Below are 20,010 nucleotides of genomic sequence, written 5' to 3'. Positions count from 1 at the left end.
ATAAATCTCTATGAGGTCACCCCTCAGCCTCTTGCCACTCCAGGGAAAACATCTCCACCCTATTCAGCGTCTCCCTTAAACTCAAATTCTCCAACACTGGCAACATCCTTGTAAATCTTTTTTGAACTCTCTCAAGTTTCACAACATCCTTCAGAGAGGAAAGAGACCAGAATTCCACACAATACTCCAAAAGTGGCCGAACCAATGTCCTGTGCAGCCACAACATGACCTCCCAACTCCTGTACTCAATACTCTGACCAATAAAGGAAAGCATACCAAACACCTTCTTCACTATCCTATCTACCTGCAACTCCACTTTCAAGGAGCTATGTACCTGAACTCCAAAGTCTCTTTGTTCAGCAACACTTACCATTAAGTGTATAAGTCCTGCTAAGATTTGCTTTCCCAAAGTGCAGCACTTCACATTTATCGAAATTAAACTCCATCTGCCACTTCTCAGCCCACTGGCTCATCTGGTCAAGATCCTGTTGTAATCTGGGGTAACCTTCTTCGCTATCCACTACACCTCCAATTTTGGTGTCATCTGCAAACTTACTAACTATACCTCCTGTGTTCATATCCAAATCATTTGCATAAATGACAAAAAGTAGAGGGCCCAGCACCGATCCTTGTGGCACTCCACTGGTCACAGGCCTCCAGTCTGAAAAACAACCCTCCACCACCACCCTCTGTCTTCTACCTTTGAAGCAGTTCTGTATTCAAATGGCTAGTTCGCCCTGTATTCCATGAATCTAACATTGCTAACCAGTCTCCCATGGGGAACCTTGTCAAAAGTCTTACTGAAGTCCAAATAGATCACATCTACTGCTCTGCCCTCATCAATCCTCTTTGTTACTTTTTCAAAAAAATTCAGTCAAGTTTGTGAGACTTGATTTTTCATGCACTAAGCCATGTTGACTATTCCTAATCAGTCCTTGCCTTTCCAAATACATGTAAATCCTGTCCCTCAAGATTCCCTCCAACAACTTGCCCACCACCGACGTATGGCTCACCGGTCTATAGTTCCCTGGCTTGTCCTTACCACCCTTCTTAAACAGTGGCACCACATTTGCCAACCTCCAGTCTTCCAGCTCACCTGTGACTATTGATGAAACAAATATCTCAGCAAGAGGCCCAGCAATCACTTCTCTAGCTTCCGACAGAGTTCTCGGGTACACCTGATCAGGTCTTGGGGATTTATCCACCTTTATGTGTTTCAAGACATCTCCTTTGTATTATGGACATTTTTGAAGATTTCCCCATATTCTGTATCTTCCATGTCCTTCTTCACAGTAAACACTGATACAAAATATTTGTTTAGTATCTCCCTGATTTCCTACAGCTTCACACAAAGGCTGCCTTGCTGATCTTTGAGGGGCCCTATTCTCTCCCGAGTTACCTTTTGTCCTTAATATATTTGTAAAACCCCTTTTTATTCTCCTTAACCAAATTTGCCAAAGCTATCTCATGTCCTCTTTTTGTTCTGCTGATTTCCCTCTAAAGTATACTCCTACAGCCTTGGTACTCTTCTAAGGATTCACTCAATCTCTCCTGTCTATACCTGACATATGCTTCCTTCTTTATCTTAATCAAACCCTCAGTTTCTCTCATCATCCAGCATTCCCTCCACCTATCAGCCGTTCCTTTCATCCTAACAGGAATATACCATCTCTGGACTCTCGTTATCTCATTTCTGAAGGCTTCCCATTTTCTAGCCGTCCCTTTACCTGCGAACATCTGCACCCAATCAGCTTTTGAAAGTTTTTGCCTAATATCATCAAAATTAGCCTTCCTCCAATTTAGAACTTCAACTGTTAGATCTGGTCTATCTTTTTCCATCGCTATTTTGAAATGAATAAAATTATGGTCGCTGGACGCAAAGTGCTCCCCCACTGACATCTCAGTCACCTGCCCTGCCTTATTTCCCAAGAGTAGGTCAGGTTTTGCACCTCTCAGCACTTATCCTGTCAAGCCGCTTATGAATCCTGTGATTCAATGAGATCACTGCTCATTCTACTCCACTCCTGTGAGTAGATCATCCCAACCTGTTTAACCTTTGTTCATAAGACAATCCCTCAATTCCAGGGATTATCCTTGTCAGCCAAATGGGGAATCAAGCTATGGACAAAATTAATAGTCACACAGACAAAAGAAAATGAACGAAAGAAAGCCCGCACAGATTTGTTATGGGAAAACAATAGCAGGATTATTTTTGAAGAGCTAACAGTAGTGCAGTGATGCAATGTGGATGGATTTCTAAAAGGCATTTAATACTGTGGGGTATAACAGACTGTGAGAAAATTACAGCTTATGTAACAAAAGAGACTGTAGCAATGTGGATACAAAATTGATTGAGCAATGGGAAACAAAGTAATAGTTAATCGATGTTTTTCAGGCTGGAGTGGAGTTCCATAAAGATGAGAGTTGGAGACTTCTTATTTTCCTCAACCAGTTAAGTATCAGGCCATTGGTGTATAATGCACAATTTCAACATTTGTGGATGTTTGAGAAAATTATAAACTATGAGAAGGATAGTGGTCAAATCAGTAGAGTGATGGAAGGTTGCTATCAAACAGCACATGCTCAGCAATACCCTGCTCAGTGACACCCAGTTTGAGTTCTGCCAGTATCACTCAGTTCCTGACATCATTACAGACTTAGTTGAAACACAGACAAAGGAGCTGAATTCCAGAGGGGAGGTGAGAGTGACAACCCTTGATATCAAAGCCACTTTTGATGGATAGGCATCAAGGAGTCCTAGCTAAACTGAAGTCATTCAGAATCAAGGGGCAAAATCTCCACTGGTTGGAGCCACACCTGGTACATAGGAAGGTGGTTGTGGTTGGAGGTCAGTCATTTCAGGTCCAGGTTGGGACAGTGTCCTAGTTCCAACCATTTCCAGCTGCTTCATCAATGACCATTCCTCCATCATGAGATTAGAAATAGGGATGTTCGCCAATGATTGCACAATGTTCAGCGCCATTCACGAATCCCCAGATACTGAAACAGTCAAATGCAACAAAACCTGGACACTATCCAGGCTTGGGCAGACAAGTGGTAAGTAACATTCACGCCACACAAATACCAGGCATTGATCATCTCCAATAAGAGACAATTTAGTCACCACCCTTTGACATTCAATGTTGTTACCATCGCTGAATGCCCCACTCTCCACATTTCTTGGGTTTTCCATTAATCAGAAACTCAACTGCACTCATCGCATAAACATATTGGTTGCAAGAGCAGGTCAGAGGCCTGGAATTCCTGGCAAGTAACTTGCCTCCTGACTTCCCAATGCATGTCCACTGACTACATGGTACAAGTCAGGAGTGTGAGGAATACACTTGCCTTGATGGGTGTAGCACCAACAACAATAGAAAATTGACACCATTCAGGATAAAGCAACCTGCTTGATCCACAAGCATCCACTCCCTCCACCACCAACACTCAGTAGCAGCAGTGTGTACTATCTATTAGATGTACTGTAGAAATTCACCAAAGATCTTTAGACAACACCTTTCAAACCTACAAACACTTCCACAAAGAACAACAAGGGCTGCAAATACATGGGAATACCTGCAAGTTCTCCTCCAAATCATTCACCATCCTGACATAGAAATACACCACCATTCCTTCACTGTCGCTGGGCTAAAATCCTGGAACTCTCTCTTTAAGGGCATTAAGGATTTAGCTACAGCACATAGACTGCAGGGGAACAAGAAGACAGCTCAACCCTACCTTCTCAAGGGCAACTAGGGACAGGCAATAAATGCTGGGCTGTGAGTGACACCCAAGTCCAATGAATGAATAAAAAAAAACTTCAAAAGCACACAGAGAAGTTGATGGAGTGAACAGCCTATTCAGCTTCTCCCTGTAGCTCAAACCCTCCAACTTTGGCAACATCCTTGTAAATCTTTACTGAACCATCTTAAGTTTAACAACATCTTTCCTACAGCAGGGAGACAATGATGGAACAGTCCCTATCCACCTGGGCAACAACGACAGAGACTTAAAACCTCAACAACATCTTGGGCAGAAGCTGCTTTTCTGTTTCTCATTTTGTACGCCAGCAGCAAAAGCAAACTATTCCGGCCGAAGCTTCTGGTGTGAGAGTGTAAGCTGCTTGCAGATTTCCTTAGGAGGGTGATATTCAGTGATGGAGCTTCAGGGACTAATTAAGAGCTTCCCAGTGAAATAACAAAGATGCTTTTATCTCCTGTTGATTTACCAGTGTTAACCCCAGGACTGATTCCGGCTGATGTGGTGCTGGAAAGAGAGTGTGGTGCTGGAAAGACACAGCAGATCAGGCAGCGTCTGAGAAGCAGGATAATCGACGTTACGCATCAGAAACAAGCTCATTCCTGACGAAGGGCTTATGTCCAAAACTTCAATGTTTCTGCTCCTCGGATGCAGCCTGGCCTGCTGTGCTTTTCCAGCGCCACACTCTCGACTTTGGTCTCCAGCATCTGCAGTCCTCACTTTCCCCGATTGTTGACTGTGCACTGTGGGTGAGACCGGTTTGACGTTTCAGGTTGTATTACTTGGGGCTCTAATAATGGCATGTTGTCGTCCATTCAATCAGTTCCCTGTCAGTCTTCAAGACTAAAAGACTTTAGTTTTGCTGATTTGGAGATGCCGGTGTTGGACTGGGGTGTGCAAAGTTAAAAACCACACAACTCCAGGTTATAGTCCAGCAGGTTTAATTGGAAGCAGGTTTAATTCAGAGCATTGCTCCAAAAGCTAGTGTGCTTCCAATTAAACCTGTTGGACTATGACCTGGTGTTGTGTGAGTTTTAACTTAGTTTTGCTGGGTTTCCTTACTGGGTGCTCAGTCTCCAACCCCTCCTTAAATAAGCAGAAATTATCAGCCCCTCTCTCTCCTGAAATCTCTGCCACTAACAGGAGGAAAGGCAGGAATTATTTGGAAGGCCCTCTCCTGTCTCCTACAAACTCACACAGAAACCTGACTTACGGCAATTATATCACCATTCCTCATTATCTCTGATTTTTGCTCCAGGGTGTCCTTAGTAACACCTTGCAGACAGCACAGTGGTTAACACTGCTGCCTCACAGCGCCAGACACCCGGGTTCAATTCCCACCTCAGGCGACTGTCTGCACATTCTCCCCGTGTCTGCATGGGTTTCCTCCCACAGTCCAAAAATGTGCAGGCTAGGTGAATTGGCCATGCTAAATTGCCCATAGTGTTAGGTGAAGGGGTAAATGTTGGGGAATGGTTCTGGGTGGGTTGCTCTTCGGAGGGTCGGTGTGGACTTGTTGGGCCGAAAGGCCTGTTTCCACACTGTAAGTAATCTAAAAACTATTGTGAAATCGTATAGATTGCACTGAGAGCACGATTCCAGTATTGCCTTGTCAAGGTAGCAAGGAAAGGAGATGAAACATTAGGCTTGCCATCATCACCCACTGCACACTTCGACATCTGTTGAAGAAAAAATAAATTTTTGGTGAATTCACTATTCCATACACTAGTTTCTAAACTATCTGGGGGGGCGCAATAAGATTGAACAAAATAAACCATCTCAAATGCTCTTACGATGTCACAATACTCAGAGGAACTGCAACCTTTCCCATCTTGTTAAATATCAACAAAATGAACAAACACTTCAGTTTAACCAGACTTCATTGATTCTCCACAGGAGGATTGGTGAGTCTGTGACATAAATTCCCACATTGCCAGAGGTCAGTAGGGTTTAATGAGCTGTAAACTGCTTTGGGGTAGCCTGACATAATGAGGTGTGCTATATAAATGCACTTGCTTCTTTCTTGTTACTTAGTTACAGAATTTAGATTTAGATTCCCTACAGTGTGGAAACAGTCCCTTCAGCCCAACAAGTCCGCACCGACCCTCCGAACAGCAACCCACACCCCTCTGACTAATGCACTGAACACTATGGGCAATTTAACATGGCCAATTCACCTGACTTGCACATCTTTGTGACTGTAGGCACCCGGAGGAAACCCACGCAGACACGGGGAGAATGTACAAACTCCACACTGACAGTTGCCCGAGGCCGGATTTGAACCTGGGTCCCTGGTGCTGTGAGGCAGCAATGCGAACCAGTGAGCCACCGTGCCTCAGTGTAAGCATGTAACAATAACAGAGACACTTTGATCAGCTACCCAGTAACCTTGCATTGGGGGATATTCATCACTCAGGATCACAGTTAATGATTTATTTGTTGATTTATTTCCCTCCTTGGATTCATTAAGTCATAGAGTCACACATCACTGAAACAGACCCTTCAGTCCAACTCGTCTATGCCAAAAGTCCCATTTGCTAGCACTTGGCCCATATCTCTCTCAACCCTTCATATGGTACGTGTATGGACTGAGCTGCCAGAGGAAGTGGTGGAGGCTGGTACAATTGCAACATTTAAGAGGCATCTGGATGGGTTTACGAAAAGGAAGGGTTTGGAGAGATATGGGCCGGGTGCTGGCAGGTGGGACTAGATTGGGTTAGGATATCTGGTCAGCAGAAGGGTCTGTTTCCATGCTGTACATCTCAATGACTCAATGACTCTATTGGAGCACCCATCAGATGCCTTTTAAATGTTGTAATTGTACCAGCCTTCACCACCTTCTGTGTGAAAACGCTGTCTCTTATGTCCCTTTTAAATCTTTCCCCTCTCACCTTAAAGTAATTCCCTCTAGTTTTTGAGTCCCCTACTCTGGGAAAAAGATCTTGGCCAATAACTCTATCCATGCCTCTCATGACTTTATAAAGTTAAAAATCACATAATACCAGGTTATGATCCAACAGGTTTATTTGGAAGCACTAGCTTTTGGAGTGCTGCTCCTTCATCAGATCTTATTCTCCACAACCACCTGAGGAAGGAGCAGTGCTCCTAAAGCTAGTGTTTCCAAATAAACCAGGTGAAAGTGAGGACTGCAGATGCTAGAGTTTAGAGTCAAGATTAGAGTGGTGCTGGAAAAGCACAGCCGCTCAGGCAGCATTTGAGGAGCAGGAAAATTGATATTTCGGTCAAAAGCCCTTCATCAGGAATGCTCGAAACATCGATTTTCCTGTTTCTTGGAAGCTGCCTGACCGGCTGTGCTTTTCCAGCACCACTCTAATCTTGACCCAAATAAATCTGCTGGACTATAACCTGGTGTTGTGTGATTTTGAACTTTGTCCACCCCAGTCCAACACCGGCACCTCCACATCGTGACTTTATAAACCTCTTCAAGGTCACCCCTCAGCCTCCAACATTCCAGGGAAAATAGCCCCAGCCCATTCAGCCTCTCCCTATAGCTCAAACCCTCTCACCTTGGCAACATCCTTATAAACATTTTCTGAACCTTTTCAAGTTTAACAACATCCTTCCTATAGCAGTGAGACCAGGATTGAATGCAGTATTCCAAAGACTGCACAGGGTGGCATGGTGGCTCAGCAGTTAGCACTGCTGCCTCACAGCACCAGGTTCCCAGGTTCGATTCCAGCATTGGGCGACTGTCTGTGTGGAATTTACACATCCTCCCTGTATCTATGTGGGCTTCCTCCCACAGTCCAATGATGTACAGGTCAGGTGAATTGGCCATGCTAAGTTGCACATAGTGTCAGGTGCTTTAATCAGAGGGAGGTGGGTTGGTGTGGACTGGTTGGGCTGAAGGGCCTGTTTCCGCACTGTAGGGAATCTAATCTAAATAGCCTAACCAATGTCCTGTACAGCTGCAACAGGACCTCCCAATTCCTATACTGACCAATAAAGGCAAGCATATCAAGGAGCCATGAAGGATCATAGTTGAGCTAATGGCCGACTTTCGAGTGGATTTCAATTCAAACCGGCTGAAGATAAAGCTATTTGACCATGAGAGTGTGACATTAGAGGTGAATCTGATCCATTCTCAGTCAACAGGCAGGTACCATCTTCAAGAATTGGATTACTGAATCATATTCTGGCTCTGCAGGTGTGATTGAATCTCTAGATCTCTTCTTGCTCTTATCACATGTCATTGGCAGATATTTTCTAATCAACGTTATTACACACCCGTGGAGCAGGTGGGACTTGAACATAGTCTCCTGACTCAGAGGTAGGGACACCACCACTGCCCCATTGTTTGATAATCGACATTTTTGAGTGCATTATGAACACACTTTCCATTGAATCGTGAAGTGGGAATTGAACCCAGAGTTTCTAGGTCAGGAAACAGCGTCACTACCACTGTACAACAAGACCTCCCCCGAAACTGAGTTGAAAGTAACATCTAAACAAAGGTTTAAACCTGAGACTGTCAGCTTAGAAGTTCTATGTTTTACCAGCTGAGTTGCTCATCACAGGAATCCCCTTCCTTTCCAGCTCAGAGATATGGTATAACATACTGTGGTATTGCATCAAATGTACTTTGTGTATATTATTTCCCAAAAAAGCCGAAACATGCTTTAAAGCATCTTTCAATTAATATCTATTTCTTTCTTTTACTTTCCACTCTTCTTAACACATTTTCTTTTCATCTGTGTCTTTTTCCCTTTCCCTTCTTTCTTGTCCTCCCTTTCTGTTCTTTTATTTTTCTCTGCTCCATCCTATTCCTTTACCTCCATCTCCGACTGCATTTACTTCCAGCTCAGCTGCCTCTGAGCTTTAACCCCTGCTCCTCCCTTCACAATGAATCCTTTACTTGATTAAATGTAGATTAGTATTCTATCTATATTAACCAGAATAAAGATTGGTATCACATTAATTATAGGATCTTGTTAATTTGTACAGATAGTAATAAGTTACTGAGAAAGGGTGACGTGCCTTTTAAACTTTATGCCTTGCAAAAGCCAGCAAAAGCACAAGGGACCAAGTGGCCTTCTTCTGGACTCTGTGATTCTACGTCGATGTTAAGATGCATTAAATACAGCAAATGCTAAACTAAGTTTTCTGGTTTTCAAGATGGCACCAACACCAGGCTACCCTTTGTGACCTTTCGACAACAGATCTCATTCTCATATTTCTTATAATTGTTCCGCACTTTTAAACGTAAATTCTGTCTGTCTTACATGTGCATCTCCTGTGCAGCTACACCTTTGTACACCTCGCTCTGTCCAAGCAGTTTATGATCTGCACGTCCTTCTTTGCTATGATCTGCCTGTACTGTTTGCAAAAGAAAGCTTTTCACTGTACTTAGGTACATGTGACTACAATAAATTGAATCAAGTAAAGGGTGGGATTAATTGTGAAGGGAGGAGCTGGGGTTAAAGATTAGAGGCAGCTGAGCTGGAAGTAAATGCATTCAGAGATGGAGGTAAAGGAAGAGGACGGAGCAGGGAAAAATAAAAGAACAGAAAAGGAGGACAAGAAAGAGGGGAAAGGGAGAAAGAGGCAGATGAAAAGAAAGTGAGGTTAAAAGAGTGGAAAGTAAAAGAAAGAAATAGATACAAATTGAAACTTGAGCGGTTCATTCAAAGGTCTACTAACTGGGGTGAAGGAGCTGGTCTTGAATCCATTGGCTTGTGTGTTTAACCTTTTGCATGCTCTGCCGACAAAAGAGTTTTGAAGATGTTATAACCGGGGTGGGGAGGTTTGATTATGTTGACTGTCTTCCTGAAGCAGTGGGAAGTAAAGATGGTGTCTCAGGCTGAACTCGGGGAGATGGTGGGGTAGTAGTAAAGCCATTGGGTTATTTTTTTCCATTATTCTCTCACAGCATCACTGGCTAGGTCAGCATTTATTGCCTATATCTAATTGCCCAGAGGATCAGTGTGAATGGAGTCAGGTGTAAGCTAAACCAGAGAAAGACAACAGATTTCATTCATGACTGAACCAATTGTTTTTTTTCTGACAATTGATGATAGTTTTATGGTTATCATTAGACCCTTAATTCCAGATTTTTATAGAATTTGAATTACAAACTTATGGTGGGATTCAAGCCTGGGTCCCTGGAACATTACAGCTGAAAATGTGTTGCTGGTTAAAGCACAGCAGGTTAGGCAGCATCTCAGGAATAGGGAATTCGACGTTTCGAGCATAAGCCCTTCATCAGGAACATTACCTAGATCTCAGATTAATCATCTAGCAATAGTACGATAAGGCCATCACCTCTTGAACCGCGGCGGTCCCTTTGACGTTGGTGCATCCAAAATTCCATTAGGGAGGGAATTCCAGGATTTTGATCTAGCGACAGTGAAGGAACAGTGATGTTTGCAAGTGAGAGGCTTGGAGGGAATCTTGCAGGGAGGGAGTCTGCTGTTCCTATGTGTCTTCTGCCCTTGTCCTTCTCGATAGAAATGGTCATAAGTTTGGAAGGTATTGTTTAAGGAGCCTTTGGCACAAAAACAGAAGCTGCTGGAAAAGCTCAGCAGATCTGGCAGCATCTGTGGAGAGAAATCAGTTAACGTTTTGGATCCAGTGACCCTTCCTCAGAACTGATGGTAGTGAGGAAAAAGTCTTTTATTATGCAGAAGATAGGGTGGTGCCAGGGGGTTGGGGGTGGGAGAGCGTAAGGCGAAAATGATAGAGGTAGGGGTAGAGCTGAAAGAGAGAGAAGGACAGTTAAACAGACAAAGGAGTTTTTGGTAACATCGGTTAAAATCCAACCACAGTAGCTGGTGAATTTTAAATTCATTTACTATAGATCTGCAATTAAAAGCTAGACTAGATAATAATTATCACAAACCCTGTGATTGATTGTTGTAAAACGCATCTGGTTCACTAGGGAAAGAAATGTGCCATTCTTACCTTACCTATATGTGTAGTAAAAAATGAGGTCTGCAGATGCTGGAGATCACAGCTGCAAATGTGTTGCTGGTCAAAGCACAGCAGGCCAGGCAGCATCTCAGGAATAGAGAATTCGACGTTTCGAGCATAAGCCCTTCATCAGGAATCTGATGAAGGGCTTATGCTCGAAACGTCGAATTCTCTATTCCTGAGATGCTGCCTGGCCTGCTGTGCTTTGACCAGCAACACATTTGCAGCTATATGTGTAGACCTACAGCAATCTTGTTAACTTATAACTGCCCTCTCAAATGGTGGGTCTAGCTATTCAAATCAAAGGTCATTAGGATGGGTAACTGCGGGGAAAAAAGATTTCCACCCTGCCCACTCACAGCATGGCCACATAAAAAAACACAGAAGCTGGTCTGTAAAACACAGAAATCAGGCCTGCCAACACATACAGAACACACCCACAATGCCTCAGTCTTGGCCAAACAGGCTAACATAGAAACCAGACTTGGCCAAGCTACTCCCAGACCAGAGAATACACTTCCCAAATAGCCTGCACAGCAAGGTCCCAGCCCCAATTAGCACTGTGGTCCCAATGCCCTAAGGGCAGGCTCATTCCTCACTGAAACTGATACCCATAAACAACAGGCAGACTGAGAGACCCCGGAAGACTTTACTCACAGGAGGAACACAATGGACACTCCTGGATGCCAGGAGAAGGGACATATTTGCATGGACAGGAAATACACTGAAGAATCCTGTAGAAGACATTCTCATCCACTCAGGGAAATGGCTGGACTCTCCTGTGTCAATTAAAAGTGAATTGCTGCTGCTGGGCGCTTGATTAACTTCCATTCAGTTTATTCTTGTTTTAATCACTTTACAATGTTCACCATTGTACTGTAGCTGCTTTGCAATTCTCACCTTTGGGTTGAACTCCTATAACGCCTGCCTGCACCTTCTGTTCCGGGAACAGCATCCTGTTCCGGGAATCAGTTCTGTGTCAGCCTGGTCAATTTCTCCTCCACCATATCGTTTTGTTTAATAAACCACTTGTCAATTTCACCACGATCCACGTTTGTGGTCTCTGGTGCATTGGGCTGAGCTTCAGTAACAAATGCAGAATTCTGAGGTGCAGAGGGATCTGAATGCTCCTGGGCAGTAATCACATAAAATTAGGTCACAGACACAGCAAGTGATGAAGAAAGTTAATGAATTGCAAGGCATTGGTGAGACCACATATCAAATACTACACGCAGGTTTGAGTGCCCTATTGAAGGGAGGATGGAAACACAAAGGAGGTAATTCGGAGAGGTTTACTAAGTGGATACCTTGAATGTTTGGGATCTCTTCTGAGGAATGATAGGACAGACTGGGCATGTTTCTGCTGAAGTTGAGAAGAGATTGAGGTCTACAGATGCTGGAGTTCAGAGTTGAGAGGTCAGGCAGCATCTCAGGAGCAGGAAAATCGAGGTTTTAGGCCGGAGCCTGATGAGAAACGTTGATTCTCCTGCTTTTCGGGTGCTGCCTGACCTGCTGTGCCTTTCCAGCAAAACATTCTCGACGCTGAAGTTTAGAAGAACAAGGAGTGATTTGATTGAAGTGTCTAAGGTCTTGACAAGGTGGACATTGAAAGGATGTTTCTACTTGTGAGTAAATCTGAACGATGTGGCACAATTTAAAATAAGGGTCGCCCATTAGGTCAAAGAGGAGGGGAATTTCTCTCACTCAGCAATTTTGCAACTCCCTTCCTCAGCAGGCAGTGGAGTTCAATATTTTTATGGTGGAGGTTGATGGATTCTTGTTTGGCAAGAAATCAGGTGTTAAAAAGGATAAATGTGGATATGAAATTCGGAACCAAAACAAATCAGCCATGATTTTATTGAATAGTGGAGCATGGGCGACGGGCTGAATGGCCTATTGTTGCTCTTAATGCACATGCTGACATGTGTGTTTGAATGCAAGTGGTGTGCCCACATCCCATGAAAGATTAAAATAAATTAAACCAGAGCAAGACAAGAAGTTGAAGTCATCTGGATTGCATTAACTACAAAAATTCTTTAATCTTTAGTAAGCGTAACCTCTGAACCCTGGTTAATATTGAAATGTTGTTTTATCAGCGCCTTGGACACAACAATGAATTTATATTAGTCTCTGGAGTCCAGATCTTTATGAACTGTGTGTATCTTTATTTCAGCTTTAATGTCTTGCTGAGTAGGACTGAGCATGGAATCCTGAGAATAAAATGCACTTGGATTGCAAAAGAATAAGAAAGAGTCGTGTTGTGTTCATCTAATGTCTTTCTTGACTTCAGGACATCCCAATGAAACATTTTAGAAATATGGTTACTGTTACAAAGTAGGAAAATAGGGATGAACCATAAATAGTGGCCTAGCAGAGACACCCTCCTCTCGTGAATGTATTTGAAAAAAAATATTGGAGTGAGTTTCTGCAGATGTTGGAATCTGTACTCCAAATAAAATATGCTGGAGAGACCTCAACACTCAAGCAGCATTCATGGGGAGAGAGCAAGCTAATGTTTTAAGTCCACTAGGTAAAAACAATGACTGCAGATGCTGGAAACCAGATTCTGGATTAGAGCGGTGCTGGAAAAGCACAGCAGTTCAGGCAGCATCTGAGGAGCAGGAAAATTGATGTTTCAGGCAAAAGCCCTTCATCAGGAATACAGGCAGAGCCTGAAGGGTGAAGAGATAAATGAGAAGATGGTGGGGGTGGGGAGAAAATAGCATAGAGTACAATAGGTGAATGGGGGTGGGGATGAAGGTGATAGGACAGGGAGGAGGGTGGGGGAAGGTAGCAAAGAGTACAATGGATGGATGGGGGTGGGATGGAGATGGTAGGTCAGAGAGGAGGGTGGAGTGGATAGGTGGAAAAGGGGATAGGCAGGTAGGACAGGCCATGAGGGTGGTGCTGAGATGCAAGGTTGGAACTGGGGTGAGGTGGGGGAAGGGGAAATGAGGAAACTGGTGAAGTCCACATTGATGCCCTGGGGTTGAAGTGTTACGAGGCAGAAGATGAGGCGTTCTTCCTCCAGGCGTCTGGTGGTGAGGGAGCGGCGGTGGAGGAGGCCCAGGACCTCCATGTCCTCGGCAGAGTGGGAGGGGGAGTTGAAATGTTGGGCCACAGGGCAGTGTGGTTAATTGGTGCTGGTATCCCAGAGATGTTTCCTAAAGCGCTCTGCTAGGAGGCGTCCAGTCTCCCCAATGTAGAGGAGACTGCATCGGGAGCAACAGATACAATAAATGATATTGGTGGATGTGCAGGTAAAACTTTGATGGATGTGGAAGGCTGCTTTAGGGCCTTGGATGGAGGTGAGGGAAGAGGTGTGGGCGCAGGTTTTACAGTTCCTGCGGTGGCAGGGGTCAGTGCCAGGATGGGAGGGTGGGTTGTAGGGGGGCGTGGACCTGACCAGGTAGTCACGGAGGGAACGGTCTTTGCGGAAAGCGGAAAGGGGTGGGGAGGGAAATATATCCCTGGTGGTGGGGTCTTTTTGGAGGTGGCAGAAATGTCGGCGGATGATTTGGTTTATGCGAAGGTGTGTAGGGTGGAAGGTGAGCACCAGGGGCGTTCTGTCCTTGTTACAGTTGGAGGGGTGGGGTCTGAGGGCGGAGGTGTGGGGTGTGGACGAGCTGCGTTGGAGGGCATCTTTAACCACGTGGGAAGGGAAATTGCGGTCTCTAAAGAAGGAGGCCATCTGGTGTGTTCTGTGGTGGAACTGGTCCTCCTGGGAGCAGATACGGCGGAGGCGGAGGAATTGGGAATATGGGATGGCATTTTTGCAAGAGGTAGTGTGGGAAGAGGTGTAATCCAGGTAGCTGTGGGAGTCGGTGGGTTTGTAAAAAATGTCAGTGTCAAGTCGGTCATCATTAATGGAGATGGAGAGGTCCAGGAAGGGGAGGGATGTGTCAGAGATGGTCCAGGTAAATTTAAGGTCAGGGTGGAATGTGTTGGTGAAGTTGATGAATGCTCAACTTCCTCACAGGAGCACGAGGTGGCGCCAATGCAGTCATCAATGTAGCAGAGGAAGAGGTGGGGAGTGGTGCCGGTGTAATTACGGAAGATTAACTGTTCTACGTAGCCAACAAAGAGACAGGCATAGCTGGGGCCCATACGTGTGCCCATGGCTACCCCTTTGGTCTGGAGGAAGTGGGAGGATTCAAAGGAGAAATTGTTAAAGGTGAGGACCAGTTCGGCCAAATGAATGAGAGTGTGGGTGGAAGGGTACTGTTGGGGACGTTGGGAGAGGAAGAAATGGAGGGCTTGGAGGCCCTGGTCATGGCGGATGGAGGTGTAGAGGGATTGGATATCCATGGTGAAGATGAGGCATTGGGAGCCAGGGAAATGGAAGTCTTGGAGGAGGTGAAGGGCATGGGTGGTGTCTCGAACTGCTGTGCTTTTCCAGCCCCACCCTACTCCTAATGTTTTAAGTCCATTTCGACTCAAAATGTTAGCTTGTTCTCTCTCTCCATGGACGCTGCCTGACTCACTGCAATCCCCAGCATTCGTTGTTTTGCTCCCAAGAACAGCGAAGTAATCAATGACAAGATAATCTGTTTCATTGATACTGCTTCTGAGAGATAAACGTTCACTTAACAGTGTCAGGAGCTCGTTTACGTCCAACTGCAACAGCTGATGGATTCTGGAGAAGAATCATATTGGACTCGAAATGTTAACTCCGTTTCTCTCTCTGCAGCTGCAACCAGACCTGTTGAGTTTCTCCAGCGTTTGCCAGTTTTATTATCAGAGACCACCCAACCTTGCTTTAATGTCCCATCTAAAAGACAGTATCTGTGCCCCAGTGGGACTCCTTCAGTGCTGCACCCAGGCATTAGTTTCTGGAGCAGGGGTTGAAGTCATGACCTTCTGATTCAGAGGCATGAGTGATACCAACGGAGCTAAGAATGATGCAGTAGGAAGGACTAGTCATAGATCAGTGGTTAGCTAACACCCAAGCTTGGCTTTTGGAAGATTGACGATGTGGTGGGGGTAGTACAGGATGCATCAGATTCTGGAAAAGGATGGAATTGAGTGGGTGGTGATGGGAGGAATTTTGATTGCAGCAGAAGGGGGATGCAACTAAAACGTGGAATATAAAACCAATCTCAATAATGGTAACTATGACAACTGATGTTGATTGTTATAAAACCGCATTTGGTTCAGTAATTCCTTTAGGGAAAGAAATTTGCCAGCATTACCTGGTCTGGCCTACACATGATTCCAGGCCCACAGCAATGATGCAGAAGAGGTTTACCAGGAGACGACGCAGACTGGAGAGTATGAACTACAAGGAGAGGCTAGAAAAACTAGGGTTGCTTTCTCTGGAGCTGAGGGGAGACTTGATAGAACTTTATAGAATTATGTGATGCATAAATTGGGTTTGTGGTGAGAATCTTTTTCCCAGAGTTGAAATATTTAATGCTAGGGGATGTTTACTTAAAGTGAAGGGGAGAAGTTCAAAGGAGACATGAGGGGCAAGTTTTGTACAAAAGAGTGATAGGTGTCTGGAACACGTTGCCAGGGGTACTGGTGGAGGCAGTCATGATGGGGTGCTTAAGGGCTTTTAGATGAGCACATGAATACGCAAGGGTGGAGGAAGATGAACCAAGGGCAGGCAGAAGGGATTAGTATGATTTGGTGTCATGCTCGGCACAACATTGTGGGCCGAAGGGCCTGTTTCTGTGTTGTACTGATCTACGTTCAAGTCCTATTGTGTTAGGACTTTAACTGTTCTCTGATGTGGAGAAAGTGAGGACTGCAGATGCTGGAGATCAGAGCTGAAAATGTATTGCTGGAAAAGCGCAGCAGGTCAGGCGGCATCCAAGGAGCAGGAGAATCAACATTTCGGGCATGAGCCCTTCTTCAGGAAGAAGATTCCTGAAGAAGGGCTCATGCCCGAAATGTCGACTCTCCTGCTCCTTGGATGCCGCCTGACCTACTGCGCTTTTCCAGCAATACATTTTCAGCTCTGATCTCTGATGTGACCTAGTAAGCCATTCCATTCAAGGGCTAGTTAGGGATGGGAAACAATGACTTTGTCACATCTCTTGAACAAGTAAAGAAAAAAAAAATCCATGTGAAAGGATGGAGCATCAAATGCCGCATACTGGAATGTTGGACATAGTAAGATAGGCTGGTTCAGAGTGTATTGCTACAGGAAGGACAACTGGGAGACCTCCAGCAAGTGATGCCTCCTAAAGGAGAAGAAGTTAGGAAGATGGAAACTGCACTGCAGGAAGGAAAGGTGAGCCTTGGCCTGGGGGTGTGGTGCTGCTTCACTAAATTAGAAGCAGGCCTTAAAGAGTTAACAAAATGGGAAATTACCAGAATCTGCAGTGATGTTTTTTTTGCTTCAAGGGTTAAACTTGGCAGAACCAAGCTTGTCCCTCTCCTTGCATTTAGAATATTGAAGGTTGATTTAGTTCAGGTCCTCGAGATAATTAAAAGAGTTAATAGAGTTGAAACAGAGAAACTATTTCCTCTGGTGGAGGAACATTCAGAAAAAAAGAGGTAGAACAGGTTTCTAAGATGGTGGATGGCACGAAGCTTGGTGGGAACGTGATCTGTGAGTATCATGCCAAGAGGCATCAATTGGATAGACTGAGTGGGCAAGAACACGGCAGATGGGTAAGTGTGAGGTCATGCACCTTGATAGGAGGGATAGAGATACAGAATATTTCTCGAATTGTGACCGTTTTGGAAAGTGTTGATGTGCAAAGGGACCTAGATGGCCTTATCCATAAATAACTTTGAGTGTAGAAAGAAATTGGGAAAGCAAATGGTGTATTGACTTAAAAAAACCATTCAAAATAGGAGTGGGAGTGGGGTATATACAGAGCCTTTGAACCTGCTCCAACATTTAATATGATCATGGCTGTTAGACACATAGAATCATAGAGATGTACAACATGGAAACAGACCCAACTCATCCAAGCCAACCAGATATCCGAAATTAATCTAGTCCCATTTGCCAACATTTGGCCCATATTCACTCTAAACCCTTCCTATTCACATACCCATCTAGATGACTTGTAAATGTTGTCATTGTACCAGCCTCCACCACTTCCTCTGGCTGTTCATTCCATACCAACCTCTGCATGAAAAAGTTGCCCCTTAGATCTCTTTTAAACCTTTCCCGTCTCACCTTAAACCTCTGCCCTCTAGTTTAGGACACCCCCATGCCAGGAAAAAGACCTTGTCTGTTTACCCTCTCTATGATTTTAGGCAGCTCCGAAAGCTTGCGGTTTCAAATAAACCTGTTGGACTATAACCCAGTGTCGTATGATTTTTGACTTTGTCCACTCCAGTCCAACACTGGTACCTCCACATCAGAATCAGAGGAGATGGTTAAAGCTGACACTTTTGCCATCATTGTTACTGCAAAATCTTGTCCAATCTCTCCACATGGCCCCCTCTCTAATCCATGCATAAGACCATTAAAAGTCTCCTCCAAGATTTCTAAAGTAAGATTGTCTCACGCTATCTACACTCCTCATGATTTTATAAACCCCAATAAGGACACCCCCCAGCCTGCAACACTCCAGGGAAATACAGCCCCAGCCTATTCAGCCTCTCTCTATAGCTTAAACTCTCCTGGTAACATCATTGTAAATCTTTTCCACACCCTTTCAAGCTCCACAACATCCTTCCTGTAGGAGGGAGACCAAAATTGAATGCAGTTTTCCAAAAGTGGTCTCAACAAGGTCCTGTATTGCCATAACATGACATCCCAACCCCTAAACTCAATGCACTGACCAATTAAGACAAGCATACCAAACACCTTCTCCACCATCTGAGTGATATGGAGAGCGTGCCATGGAGCAGCCATGGTCTGGGATGGTGGCACTGGCTTGCTGGGCTGAATGGCCCACTCCTGCTCCTAACCGTGACATCAGGAGGCAGTTCTTTACAGAATGTGCCATTGAAAGCAGGAACTCTCCCACCTGCAACGCTGTTGAGTTGGGAGATCAATTGACAACTTCCAAACTAAGGTTGGGAGATGTTAGTTAGCTGTGGGAGGTGGCACCATGGTGGGTTAAAGGGGTTAAGACACAGATCAGCTGTGATCAACTTGAAGGATGGAATGTACTCAAGGGGCAGAGTAGCCTTCTCCTTCAAAAATGAAAACAGAACAGTGGAGTTTCAACTACCAAAGAATCAGATAAGATTTATTTCCTGTTTCAGCTTTGGAATTCTACACTTCCCTCTTGTTTGTTTTCCGAGCAAATGCGAAGCGTAGAGAGCTGCTGGTTGGAGCAGAGTTAAGTTATAAACCTTCACTACTTTTCTAACACCTCGTAACAAGGTTCGTTCCTCTGCTGAGTGATGTTTGATGAAGCATAATGCTCGGTATTTACTTTAAAATGTCTGAGACCTCGTTAGACATCAACTCCCCCATCACCCAACCCTGCTGCCTGAGCACGTATCCAAGTCTACAGCAAGTAAGGTCACCACTCTCCAAGACAGGAAGAGACAGTTCCGTGGGTAAATGATAAATCAGATACTGCTAAGGTCACTGTGATGTCTCCCCCCTTGTGGATGGCTAAGACAGGCTAGTCTGCACATTACAGGAAGCTAGGGAAAAACAGGTCAGTCGGTGAACTACTGTCAAGTCGTCTCAGAAGCAAGTAAATAAAAGAACATTTTGATTGTTTAATTGAAGCCAGATTTATATTCATCTTGCAAGGATAAACAGAAACATACTTTTCTCTCTTGCTTGTACAGAACTTGAGTATTGCTGAAATGAGAGGCCACGCTGCCGAAACTTTCAGTGGCTCCCCGCAGGACAGATGCAAGAATGCCAAATTTCAAATGATCACAACAATTTATACCATGGGAGAGAAGCACACGGATTGGTTTGCAAGTCAACTCTGACTTGGGAGTTATTGCCATAGCACAGTTAAAGGGGCTCATCAAACCTCTGGGTCATTCAAAAAAGGTGTGATCATATTCCTTTTATTTGCAGAGAATGGCTCCATGTGATTGTCACTTCCAGCAAGGGTAAATGAAGCACGTTACAAGATCGACTGGTTATCTTAAATTGCTTGTTGGTGTACCTATTGACACACTCAAGAGGTTAGGGTTTGGAGATGCTGGTGTTGGACGGAGGTGTACAAAGTTGAAAATTACACAACACCAGGTTATTGTCCAACAGGTTTAATTGGAAGCACACTAGCTTTCGGAGCGACGCTCCTTCATCAGGTGATAGGGAGTTGTTTTCCATCTCTTGGATGAGAGAGAGAGCCAGTGTCTCCATCTACCATCTTAACTGGCTGTTAAAGGTTCCATGGTCACAATTTTGAAGACAAGTAGTGGAGTTATCCCTGG

The sequence above is a fragment of the Hemiscyllium ocellatum genome, chromosome 6, assembly GCF_020745735.1.
Source record: "Hemiscyllium ocellatum isolate sHemOce1 chromosome 6, sHemOce1.pat.X.cur, whole genome shotgun sequence".
NCBI classification, from domain to species: domain Eukaryota; kingdom Metazoa; phylum Chordata; class Chondrichthyes; order Orectolobiformes; family Hemiscylliidae; genus Hemiscyllium; species Hemiscyllium ocellatum.
Note: the sequence above shows the minus strand (reverse complement) of the source record.